Source organism: Pygocentrus nattereri, chromosome 13 (assembly GCF_015220715.1).
Source record: "Pygocentrus nattereri isolate fPygNat1 chromosome 13, fPygNat1.pri, whole genome shotgun sequence".
Lineage (NCBI taxonomy): Eukaryota > Metazoa > Chordata > Actinopteri > Characiformes > Serrasalmidae > Pygocentrus > Pygocentrus nattereri.
The window spans coordinates 23,156,994-23,169,699 of record NC_051223.1 but is presented as its reverse complement, the minus strand read 5'-3'; the positions used below and the strand labels follow the sequence as shown (position 1 = coordinate 23,169,699).

Genomic DNA, 12,706 nt, shown 5'->3' with positions numbered 1-12,706 from the left:
GTTGGTGTTTAAACTGTGTGCAGAAAACAAGCAATGTCCTTGATTTCCTAAAAGAACAAAATTTGATTAGTCTGAGTACAGGACACTTTTTCACTAAGATCATGGCAATCCAATACTAGTTTGCAGAAATATGTAATAGACACAATAGAAGATTATTTAGTGTTGTATGAGGTTATTTTGATTATTTATAAACATATACAAAATTACCAAAAGGTACACCTTGTGTACAATCTATACCTTGTATGTACGCTTTATTGTACACTTTGTCATTTTATTAGGTCCACCTAAATTGGGTGCACAATTACAGACTGTAGCCCACCTGTTGCTGTACAATTTATCAGCCCCCTCTACGCCATTCATCATAGGTCAGTTTCTGACTACAGGATCACTGTTGTCCAGATATTATTTGGATGTAACACCAATATGTATAAAATAAGTAAAGAAGTTCTACTTGGAATGTGTATTTATGGCTTGCATGAGTGTGTTTGTGAATGTGTGTTCATGCATGCATGTGCATGTGTTTTGCATGTGGGTGTGTTTGAAATTTAGACAAAAAAGGAGAATTTTGGGGAAATTCTCCTAGTCAGCACATACTGTTTGTGTATCAAAATAACCTCATACAACACTAAACAACCTTTTATTGTGTCTATTACTTGTAATTAAATGTTAATGGTGATTTGTTGAGATATTGACCCATTCTGTCACTTCATGAAAAACTAACAAATTATGATAAACAGTTCATTTTTATTAAAATACATAAAATTTACACAGAAAGTAGCCCCATTGGACTAGAAACCTAAAAAAAGTACAACAAAGAAAATCCCACACTGCAGCCAGTTTGACCAGTTTCCAATTTTGTTTTCATATTTGTTCTCCATGGAGCTCTAAAAATCACTGTACTAACGGAAATGGAAAAATTCTCCTTGTTTTTTGAAATATATAAAGTCACACACTGGCTCAGAAAACTGAAAAAAAAAACAACAAAACAAAATGAAAGATCAAGAAGGAGAGGCAGAGGATGTGTAAGACAAAGACACATTGCTTATGAAGTAAGAACTTCCTCTGTGTACATGATGTCCAAAAATGGTTCACCACCTATAGAAAAACATAACTCTTGACTGACACATTATGGGTGCCACTGACAGTAAACACAGCTGTAGACTGTTCCATCAAATCACCACAGCATCAGGGACGGTATAGACCAGGCTGGGCTCAACCACAGGGCCATTCTCAGGCCAATACTGATGGGGTGCCAGTGGTCCGTACTGGTCCTACGGTGGCACTTTGTCATAAAACTAAAAAAGAAAAAGATGTAACAATAAAAAAAGCTCTATAAAATGTTTCCAAATGGTAAACAATGTTTATGTTCGGTGATGAGTGTTGCATAGCAGGAGTGGATACACTGTGCTAAAGATTTTCCAAAAATAAAGTTGTTAAGCAAAAAAAGCTGCATTTTGCTTTCTGGTGGGCCTTCATACGTACTAGAGACAAACAAATGGGCCTTGAGGTTGCAAAGGTTAAGAACCTCTGGTATAGACCAGAGACTGTATGGTATAGACCCCATGTGTCAAACATAGGTCGGCAGGCCAGGTCAGGACTGTGTCCTGTTTCGCCCTTGAAATCACTTTAATTTTCTATTAAGATTGGCAACACGCTGCACTACAAACTCCAGCATGCAATGCAATGTAATCAGTGGTGGACAGTAACTAAGTAAATGTAATTAGTTACTGTACTTAAGTAGTTTTTTGTGTATCTGTACTTTACTTAAGTATATTTTACTTTCACTCCACTACATTTCAAAGTCAAATATCTTACTTTTTACTCCACTACATTTTGAGAAATCTGTCGTTCCTTTTGGTTTTTGTGTGTATAAAAATGTAACATGTCAAAACAAAAGAACCACAAAGCATCATACCGACACAGTGCAGCCCACGGTTCAACGTCAGCGCAGCAGCGTAAAAATTTGGGAGCACATATGTCGACCTAAATGATGAACTCACCTAACTTTGTGTAAATAGACCACAATATAGAAATATGCACACATATGCAGTCGTGACTGGCATGTTTCTTTTTTTCTGAATTCATACAAACACTTTCCATCCATCCATCCATCCATTATCTTCCGCTTGTCCGGGGTTCGGGTCGCGGGGGCAGCATCCTAAGCAATGAAGCCCAGACCTCCCTTTCCCCAGCCACTTCCACCAGCTCTCCAAGGGGGATTCCGAGGCGCTCCCAGGCCAGCTGGGCGATATAGTCGCGCCAGCATGTTCTGGGTCTTCCCCGGGGTCTCCTCCCAGGTGGACTCGCCTGTGACACCTCCCGAGGGAGGCGTCCAGGAGGCATCCTAACCAGATGCCCGAACCACCTCAGCTGGCTCCTCTCGACGTGAAGAAGCAGCGGCTCTACTCCGAGTCCCTCCCGGATGACTGAACTTCTCACCCTATCTCTAAGGGAGAGTCCAGACACCCTGCGGAGGAAACTCATTTCGGCCGCTTGTATTCGCGATCTTATTCTTTCGGTCATTACCCAAAGCTCATGACCATAGGTGAGGGTGGGAACGTAGATCGACCGGTAAATCGAGAGCCTTGCCTTATGGCTCAGCTCTTTCTTTACCACAACAGACCGGTAAAGAGCCCGCATCACTGCTGACCCAGCACCAATCCGCCTGTCAATCTCCCGCTCCCTTGTACCATCACTCGTGAACAAGACCCCGAGATACTTGAACTCCTCCACTTGAGGCAAGAGCCTATCCCCGACCCAGAGAGGGCTCTCCACCCTTTTCCGCCTGAGAACCATGGTCTCGGATTTAGAGGTACTGATTCTCATCCCAGCCGCTTCACACTCGGCTGCAAACCGATCCAGCGAAAGCTGAAGTTCGCGGCCTGATGTCCCCAATAGGACCACATCATCTGCAAACAGCAGTGATGTGACCCTGAGGTCACCAAACCGGACACCCTCCATCCCTTGACTGCGCCTAGAAATTCTATCCATAAAAATTATGAATAGAATCGGTGACAAAGGGCAGCCCTGACGGAGTCCAACTCTCACTGGGAACGAGTCTGACTTACTGCCAGCTATGCGAACCAAACTCCAGCTTTGTTTGTACAGGGCCTGAATGGCTCGTAGCAAAGAGCCATGTATCCCGTACTCCCGAAGCACCTCCCACAGAATACCCCGGGGAACAGAGTCGAATGCCTTCTCCAGATCCACAAAGCACATGTGGACTGGTTGGGCAAACTCCCATGAACCCTCCAGAATCCTGGAGAGGGTGAAGAGTTGGTCCAGTGTTCCACGACCAGGGCGGAACCAGCACTGTTCCTCCTGGATCCGAGGTTCGACTATAAGCCGGACTCTCTTCTCCAGTACCCCTGCATAGACCTTGCCAGGGAGGCTGAGGAGTGTGATTCCCCTGTAGTTGGAACACACCCTCTGGTCCCCTTTTTTAAAAAGAGGCACCACCACCCCAGTCTGCCAATCCAGTGGCACCGCCCCCGATGTCCACGCAATGTTGAAAAGGCGTGTCAGCCAAGACAGCCCCACAACATCCAGAGCCTTGAGGAACTCAGGGCGGATCTCATCCACCCCTGGAGCCTTGCCAAGGAGCTTCTTAACTACCTTAGCGACTTCGGCCTCAGTAATGGACAAGCCTATTCCCATGTCCCCAGACTCAGCCTCCTCACTGGAGAACGTGTCGGTGGGATTGAGAAGGTCCTCAAAGTATTCCTTCCACCGCCCAATGACGTCTTCAGTCGAAGTCAGCAGCACACCATCTCCACTATATACAGTGCTAGTGGCACACTGCTTTCCCCTTCTGAGTCGCCTGACGGTTTGCCAGAATCTTTTCGGAGCCGACTTAAAGTCAGTTTCCAAGGCCTCACCAAACTCCTCCCATACACGGGTTTTTGCCTTGGCAACAACTGAAGCCGCAGATCGCTTGGCCTGTCGATACCTGCCAGCTGTCTCTGGTGTCCCACAGGCCAACCATGCCCAGTAGGACTCCTTCTTCAGCTTGACGGCATCTCTCACCTGGGGTGTCCACCACCGGGTTCGAGGATTACCGCCCCGACAGGCACCAACTACCTTACGGCCACAGCTACAGTCAGCCGCTTCAGCAATGGAGGAACGGAACCCATTCTGAGTCAATGTCCCCCACCTCCCCCGATATCTGGTCAAAGTTCTGACGGAGGTGTGAGTTGAAGATCAATCTGACAGGTTCTTCTGCTAGACGTTCCCAGCAAACCCTCACTATGCGTTTGGGCTTGCCTGGTCTGACCGGCATCTTCCCCCACCACCTGATCCAACTCACCACCAGGTGGTGATCAGTTGACAGCTCAGCTCCTCTCTTTACCCGAGTGTCCAAAACACATGGCCGCAAGTCCGATGACACGACTACAAAGTCAATCATTGAACTGCGGCCTAGGGTGTCCTGGTGCCATGTGCACTTATGGACATCCTTGTGTTCAAACATGGTGTTCGTGATGGACAAACTGTGGTTTGCGCAGAAGTCCAAAAACTGAACACCACTCGGGTTCAGATCAGAGAGGCCATTCCTCCCAATCACACCCCTCCAGGTCTCACTGTCATTGCCCACGTGAGCGTTGAAGTACCCCAGTAGGACAATAGAGTCTCCAGGAGGAGCATTTTCAAGCACCCTTCCCAAGGACTCTAAGAAGGCTGGGTACTCTGAACTGCTGTTCGGTGCATAAGCACAGACAACAGTCAGGACCCGTTCCCCAACCCGAAGGCGTAGGGAAGCTACCCTCTCGTCCACCGGAGAAAACCCCAACATACAGGCACCGAGTCGAGGGGCTATGAGAAAGCCCACACCTGCCCGCCGCCTCTCACCATGGGCAACTCCAGAAAAGAATAAAGTCCAGCCCCTCTCAAGGAGATTGGACCCAGAGCCCAAGCTGTGTGTTGAGGTGAGCCCGACTATATCTAACCGGTATCTCTCAACCTCGCGCACCAACTCAGGCTCCTTCCCCGCCAGTGAGGTAACGTTCCAAGTTCCAAAAGCCAGTTTCAGCAACCGAGGATCAGAACGCCAAGGCCCACGCCTTCGGACACTGCCCGATCCACAACGCACCGAACCCCTACTACTGCCCCTCCCATTGGTGGTGGGTCGATGGGAGGGGGGACTCATGTAACTCCTTCGGGCTGGGCCCGGCCACCAGACGCTCGCTGGCGAGCCCCTCCCCCAGGCCTGGCTCCAGGGTGGGGCCCCGGTAACCCTGTTCCGGGCAGGGTACACAAGTCCTGTTTTTGTGTCTTCATAGGGGTTATTATGGATCACACTTTGTCTGACCTGTCACCTAGGACCAGTTTGCCATGGGAGACCCTACCAGGAGCTTTTGCTCCAGACAACATAGCTCCTAAGATCATTCAAGCACGCAAACCCCTCCACCACGATAAGGTGGTGATCCAAAGAGAGGACAAACACTTTCATTTTATAGTAAATTAGTTTCAGTTAGTTTATGTTTATGAACAGAGACCTACAGATCAACACAGTAAAGGAAAACTTATTTGTGATCCTGAGTTTAAAGCAAGTTTTTATTCAACTTGTAACTAAGTTACAAAGTAATCTTAAACTGAAACTTTGCTTGTGTGTAAAAAAGTGATTTCAGAGCCACTCGGTTCTCCCTGATGGAAACTGTTTGCCTTCAGTGTTTTGTGCTTATGATCATTTTAATAGACGTCAGCGTCACTAATTAATGATGTTCTATTAAAAGACTGGTTTACCAAGAGAGACACTGGAGGATTTTCACCTAAAATGAGTTCATGAAGCAAGTCTTGTTACAAAAATGATAACAGGACATCAGAGCCATAATTACTCTTTTAGTACTTTTACTTTTGATACTTAAGTACATTTGAAGGCAAATACTTTTGTACTTTTACTCAAGTTGAGGTCTAGAGTAAGGACTTCTACTTTTACTGGAGTAGTATTTTACCTTGGGTATCTCTACTTTAACTCAAGTACATGATTTGTGTACTTCGTCCACCTCTGAATGTAATGTATACTCAGCCCTGCCCCAACAACAGTCTATGAGCAACAGTCAAGAGTAGCTAATGTAGCCTATATATACTGATAGTTCAAATATCTACATAATATTTTAAGGTTTACCACAAGTTTCTTTTTTTGCTCTTGCAGTTTCAGAATACTTTAAATAAACAATGGCCAGTCTGGGTCACAGGAAAATGTTAATTAAAAATGAAATACAAACATAGGCCTTCTCTGGCCCACAGATTTGTTGATATTTTCTAATATGGCCCTTTTAGTGGTTGAGTTTGACACTCCTGGTGTAGACGCTCCTCTACACCCCAGCCGATAGATGTCAGGATAGACAGATAAATGTCTAAGAAAGCTCTGGTCGAGGCTATTCCATAAGGCGAAGAAGAGTTTTCGGGGGAAACTCTCTTGTCGCGCGGGGGTTCAGTGCAGTATCGTGTCTGAAACAGCGTGACAGCGTATTAGTGACTTTACCGTTTACACGGCACAGTAAAATGGATTTTACCTCCAGTCAGATTTTCCTTTTTTACTCCTTCATGTTTTTGAAGAGACAGGTGAAGGAAACGTAAAGTACTACACAGAAGAGAAATAAACGGATAACTGAAAGGTCACAAGAACAAAACAAGTACAAAGCAGGTTTCGTTTCGTTTTCAGCGCACTTCACCACGTCTGGGTGTCTAGACTAACGGTCCTGCGTTGCTGTAGCAGCACTAACATATCAAATAATATATCAATCGAGTTATAACTTTTTTGATATAACGTTACAGATAATCTTTGCATGTTTCCTCATATCTGAGAGAAGAGTCTTCTCTGAAATGAAGACTAATTTAAGGAAGAACTTTGTGGAGTTTAGACAGGCATACAGAGCCACGTGCAAAAGATGTAAGGCAATGCAGCGTTTTTTAATGAAATATTATTACTTCTTAGCTAGTATTCTGTATTTCATTCACTAAAGCGTGAAAAAGTAGCCCGCTTTTCAACTGGACAATCTTGAGAGATTGTACGCTAGATGGCAGTCAAGCGCTAACTGAAAGTGTCTGGTAGCGTCCTATAAATTATAATTTTTGCAAGTTTATTAACGCGGAGAAACAAAACAGCTCCGTGCGTTTAAGCGCGTGCAAACGCGTACATTGCTAAAACCACAGGGCCTGTCGTTTTTTTACCATACAGTACAGTTTTGGCACCTCCGTGTAGACTGATGTGTGTCCTCTGGAATCATTAGCGATAAACTCCGGCAGTTTAGCACTGTGGGAGGAAGGTCTGTTCGAATTCAGTCACTATAGCTGTTTTTCCCCTTGTGCTTTCTTTCTCTTTCTTTTCCACCCCTTGAGGTGGAGCAATAACGTTTGCCATTGTTGTCATTCTGTGAGCTCAGACTTCCTGGCATCCACACTAAATTATCCAGGGCTTTCTGTGGGAGCAGAAACGGCTCACTGTTCCCCAACAAAAAGGCCATTCACAGCCAGTGGATGGCCTCCCATAGGCAGCCCACAGAGCTGAAGAGACACTAAAGCAGCAGAATAGAGACTGAGGGCTCCCTGTGGAAAATGGCCGCAGTGGGAAATGAGTGTGATGTCATCATAATGAATCTCTCAGTATGTCTCTTTTTATCTCCAGTGTCTCTCTCACTCTGTGTTGCTGTGTTTTACTTCAGCTACTTGTTCTTTTCTGAGATTTTTCTTAATTCCAGAACTCAAACACAACATGCACAAACAGGCACACACACACTAACACACACACACACACACACACACACACACACACACACACACACACACATACACACACACACACACACACACAAGTAGTACCCCAAAGGACTGTGTTACCATGGAGACATGAAAGCTGTGCAGTGCCTCTGTTCTTTAAACTGGTTTGGACAAGATGAGAGGAGGGTGTAAGGGGCTTTTTACAAAGCTTCTCCGAAATCTTTCAGATAAGGATTTAAAAACGTTCACACGTTTTCAAGCTTTCTGAATCACAGTAGCACACAAGGCTCTGCGTTAACTCTGGTGGGAAAGATATGGAAACAAAACAAACAGAAAAAAGTTGTTTCATGTAAAAACCATGTAAGTTGAACAACAGACATAACTAATTTGATTCCACAGCAAGACAGGAGCAGAGCTCACAAACTTCTGCAGCTCTTGGTTTGATAAATGGGGTGCTGAAGCTGAACATTCAGCTCTAATGTTCTTAACTATATCTACTTGCATTTCTTTACTGTTTAGATATGTGTGAAGTAGTGTAAATATTCATCACTACCTGCTGTTGATGTTCATTTGCGTGGTGACTTACAAGCTATAATACCTACTGACTTTTTAATGAGTCTTCTTCATGAGATGAAAAACGATTAGATAAAAAACTTTAAACACTTATTTGCAGCATCTACCATAGATTTATATGGAGTTGTTGTATCTATGTGAGACAATCCTTGATCCACTTGCCTCATCTCATTTATACTCTCCTCAGGGCTAGTGGCCAATGCTGTTGATGCTATTGGATGCTGGCTGCCAGACTCTCCTCTCCCACCAGGCTTGGGCAGCATCCAGGCATGAGGAGCCAGAGTAGGGGGTCAGACTGGAGCCAGAGCCGAGGCCCCATCCCCCGAGAGCGAGCAGGAAGGGCAGGGAACGTCCAGATGAGGAGAGGAAGAGGAGTGGAGGAGGAGACATAAATGGGACATAAAGCTCTAAGGCATCCTGCTGCTCCAAGCCATCGCCATTTGTGTAAGTGTGGATATATGTGTGAATGAATCTGTGAATGCTTATCATTTTTTTTCACTCTTTTCTAGTTAGATCCAGATATGTGGATGACTAAGGGTGTATTACTTCAGTGGTAACCATGGGCAATTTCTGATTTGTTATATTTTGTATGAATTTTTTGCCCCTCATCTTCATTTCATTTTCTTGCTTTCAAATTTTCAAATAAATTAGCAGGGATATTTTTTCACTCTTACAACGTCTTAAAAGTTGGCTACATTTTCTGCTGCTCCCAATCCAAATAATCCAAACACATACAATGATGTTGAGGTTTGGACTCTAGGGTGGTCAGTCCATTGCTCTGAAAACACCTTCAACTTCTTTATTTCCTTTTCTTAGTAATGGCTTCTTGACAGATTAATATCCTTTCAGTCACATAGTGTTCTCATAGCGGAAGCATAGACATCTGATGTTGACAGTTTCTGGTGTTTCTATCAGTTTCAACCAGGTCTTGCACCGTTGTTAAGGGTCTAGTTTTCTCTAAATATTTGAATCATTTAATTTTTTTCCAGTTTTGGAAGCTTCTGTTTTTAATTTATTATCTATTGGCTTTTCCTTTCTTTATCCAAGTAGATTATCTAATATCTCACGTTTGCACAGCAGTGTATAAACTAAGCCTATTATTATTGTCATTAATAATAATATTATTATGTGCTTTCCTTTATAGGCATGCATTCAGCAAACATTGTGCCACTGCCATTCATTGGTGCCATTCAGATCTTGGGACCGCAACAATTGGACAAAGTGAGTAAATAGTGATGGTTTCCTCTTTTACAAAAACTTAGATGGATGGAAGTGTGTGTGTGTGTGTGTGTGTGTGTGTGTGTGGAAACAGCTGTCTCACGCAGCAGAGGGGAAGTATTCCTCGAAGTCTCCTGTGAGCCCCCAGGAGAACAATCCACACCCACTCCACATCCTCCTGCTGGACATGCCTTCTTTGTGCTCATTGTTTCAAATCATGGCCAGTTTGTTCAACCACAGTAAACCACACAAGTATTGACACTCCTCCTCTCCCCTGATAGCAAAACAATGCACCACTCAAACATGAAGCATGTATGCTCCTGTAATTGAAAAAGAATATGAAATATTACAATGATCAAATGTACACAATTTTCACCTTAACCCAAATACTGTTAATCATCCAAGACACATTTGGTGTCTGAAGTACACTTCTTTCATTTTTCACTGGAGAACAAGACTAATTTTACTAACAACTAATCAAGTGTAATCTACACCATGCCTAACATCACAGACTTGTATCAAACCATGCTGAGTTGCTAAGCAATCTCAGATAGACTTACGTGTACTTGTGTGGTTTCTGACACTGTATGACATACATCTATGAAACACACAAAAGAATGCCACAGTTAAAACCATAGTAGCAACCTTCTAAAAATCTGGATGTTGACCAGATTTTTGTCCATTTTCACAGATAACATTATGTCATACACAGGGCTTGGTTGAAAAACAAGTGAAGAAATCATCCATTCTTGTAAACTGCCACACCCTTTCCAGCTCCATTGGATTAATGTTGTTAAGTGATACAATTGCTTATCAGTACTGAATTAAGATGTGTATTGTACATGCTTAAATTCCATCCATAGTTGAGGTTTACACACCAAGTTGTCTTGAATGTATCTGGAGTACCTCCAGTCCCACCCAGTGGTTTATACCCACCTTTTCCATTGTTTTGTTTTACAATTTGCCCACTGTTCATGTTGCTGACTAATATTGTCAGCTCCAATGGAAATAAAAATGAAAAGCAAACTTAAGACACAATGTGTTTTGGCTGATCCACTAAGTTTTTGGTTACGGGAAAACTGCAACTGTATAAATGGCTTTATTAAGTTATAGTTCTTAATGCTTAACCTCTACAGTATGATAATATATTGAAGGTACAGATCCATGTTGTTCATGCAAACGTCATGCAAGTTAAAAAAGAAGGCCCACATGAAGCATAGAGACATGAAGATGTTCTCTGTCAGCTAGCCATCTTAGATCATTAGACAGGGAAGGAAGGAAGAGGAAGGAAGGAAGGTCCAGCTTCTATTTTTATGAAGGGTGTCGGGGGCAGAGGCTCCTGAGCTTGTTTGTGGGTATGAAGGTCACAGAGGCTGCTGGAGCCATCCAGGCGGAAGTGTGTGAGTGTGTCGACACGGCACACTCTCCGAGGGATCTTTATAGGGATTGTGCCGAGTTCATCTTTCCACCCAAACCTTCAGCTAGACCCATTATCCAGTCATTAAACTACCCTACAGTATTATGCATCATTAGATTGGGTGTGTATGTGCCTGCGTGGGTCTGACATGGTGAGTTGGAGATGCTCTCTGACAGAACTGTAGAGTTAAAGTGGTGGGATGAGGCGTAGGACAGAGACTGAACAAGGGCAAAAGAAACTGAGCTTTTAATTGTAGGTTACAGAGCTGGTGAATGGGTGGAAGAAAAGGCAGAGAGAATGATTTTCTTGCATGGCAGCTAGCAATTTGGTCTAGACAGGATTAATTTGCCACACAGTGTGGCATTTAGTGCAGTTTTCTTTCTGTAGGAGCAAATTAATCACACTTTTTCTTTTCTGTCCCTTTCCTTTTTTGCTGGTCTTTGTCTGTAAATATATATCATACTTTTAATCTTTTGTACCTTGTTCCCCCTCACAGGCACTCCAACACCCACACCCCCCCCCACCATATACACACACCAAAGAGAATGCATCACCATCCTGTGTATGTGTGCTACTCTCTGAAAGTTCACACACGCAAGCAAGCCCCAGCGGTGCAGCACTGTGGTGCTTTGGTCTTGTGGGAGCCAGAAGAGCTTGGTGAGAATAATCTTATCAGCTGAGAACAGACCACCACTAACTTCAACTCACAAACAAAAATTTGCTAACACAAACACAGAGAAGGCTGAGAGGATTATTAGGAATCTTTTTTAACAGTCTTGCATTTTCCTTTGTAGACTTTGAGCTTGAAGATAAAATTCAAAATAGTTGTGGCTTCACCAAAAAAGAGAGGGAGAAAGAAAGATTGGAAGTGAGGGTAAAAATAAAGCTGATTTCTGTATTTTGATGAGTACTCGCTAAAGAAAAGTATAAGAATCTTCACTTCTCAAGCTATAAATAATTGCAGTTACCATCAGACCAAAACCTTGAAACTCCTTTTTTAAAAAAAACAAAAAAACCAAAAAACAATATTTAATTTTTTTCCAGATTCCATGAAGAATGTATCAATAGATATGGCCTGAAATTTCTTGAGGGCGGGGCTTGGTGTATGAATTTACATGAAGTTACATTAATTACATTTTGTTTCATGTGTTTTTTGACATAAGGTTTTGTTCCAACGATGATGAAACAAAGATTGAAAGTACAGACTGAAAACCCTTTAGTTTGTGGGTGTGGTATTACATTGCCCTGAAGTGTTCTGAATGTCTGTGAAAACCTTTGCATTCCCTCTTCCCATCTCTTCTTCCAAAATCTGGAAACAGTTTTGTTCACATCTGCACTGGACCTAGGAGACACTGGCTGGTGTAAACAGTGAATATTCTTTTAGTGCGTGCCTCTAACTATGGCTTTCCAATGCTACTCAACAGATGGTAATGATAGAAAACAAGTATACACAGGACAGGTGGTGAGAAAGAAAGGAAAAAAGGGCAAAAGTGTGGAGTGTGGTTGTGAGCATCTTTTTTGAAAGCTCAAGCGCACTATTTTATCTTTTCGATGTAATTATCCTTTTCTTTAATTACTTCCTGATGTGCAGCTGAGTACAATGTTTTGCAGGCTTTAACAGCTAATACAGCAGTCATACAGTCATACAGTGCAAGATATATTCAGACTGAAACCAACTACTAATTGAGTGTATGCCTGCTGTAGCCCTGGCTAAGATTAGTATGCAGAGTGTATTGGCACATAAAAGCACAAGAGAAGGAGCGACAAAGTTAGTTTCTTTTA

The 12,706-nt window shown here is 43.3% G+C and overlaps 1 long non-coding RNA gene across 1 annotated transcript; it reads left to right on the top strand.

The window, feature by feature from the left end:
- Window positions 1-7,996: 7,996 nt before the first annotated feature.
- LOC119264941 lies at window positions 7,997-11,934 on the top strand. The gene is made up of 4 exons (XR_005131292.1): window positions 7,997-8,076; window positions 8,477-8,733; window positions 9,434-9,510; window positions 11,421-11,934. It is a non-coding gene; the product is annotated as an uncharacterized LOC119264941 (long non-coding RNA).
- The last annotated feature ends 772 nt before the right edge of the window (window positions 11,935-12,706 follow it).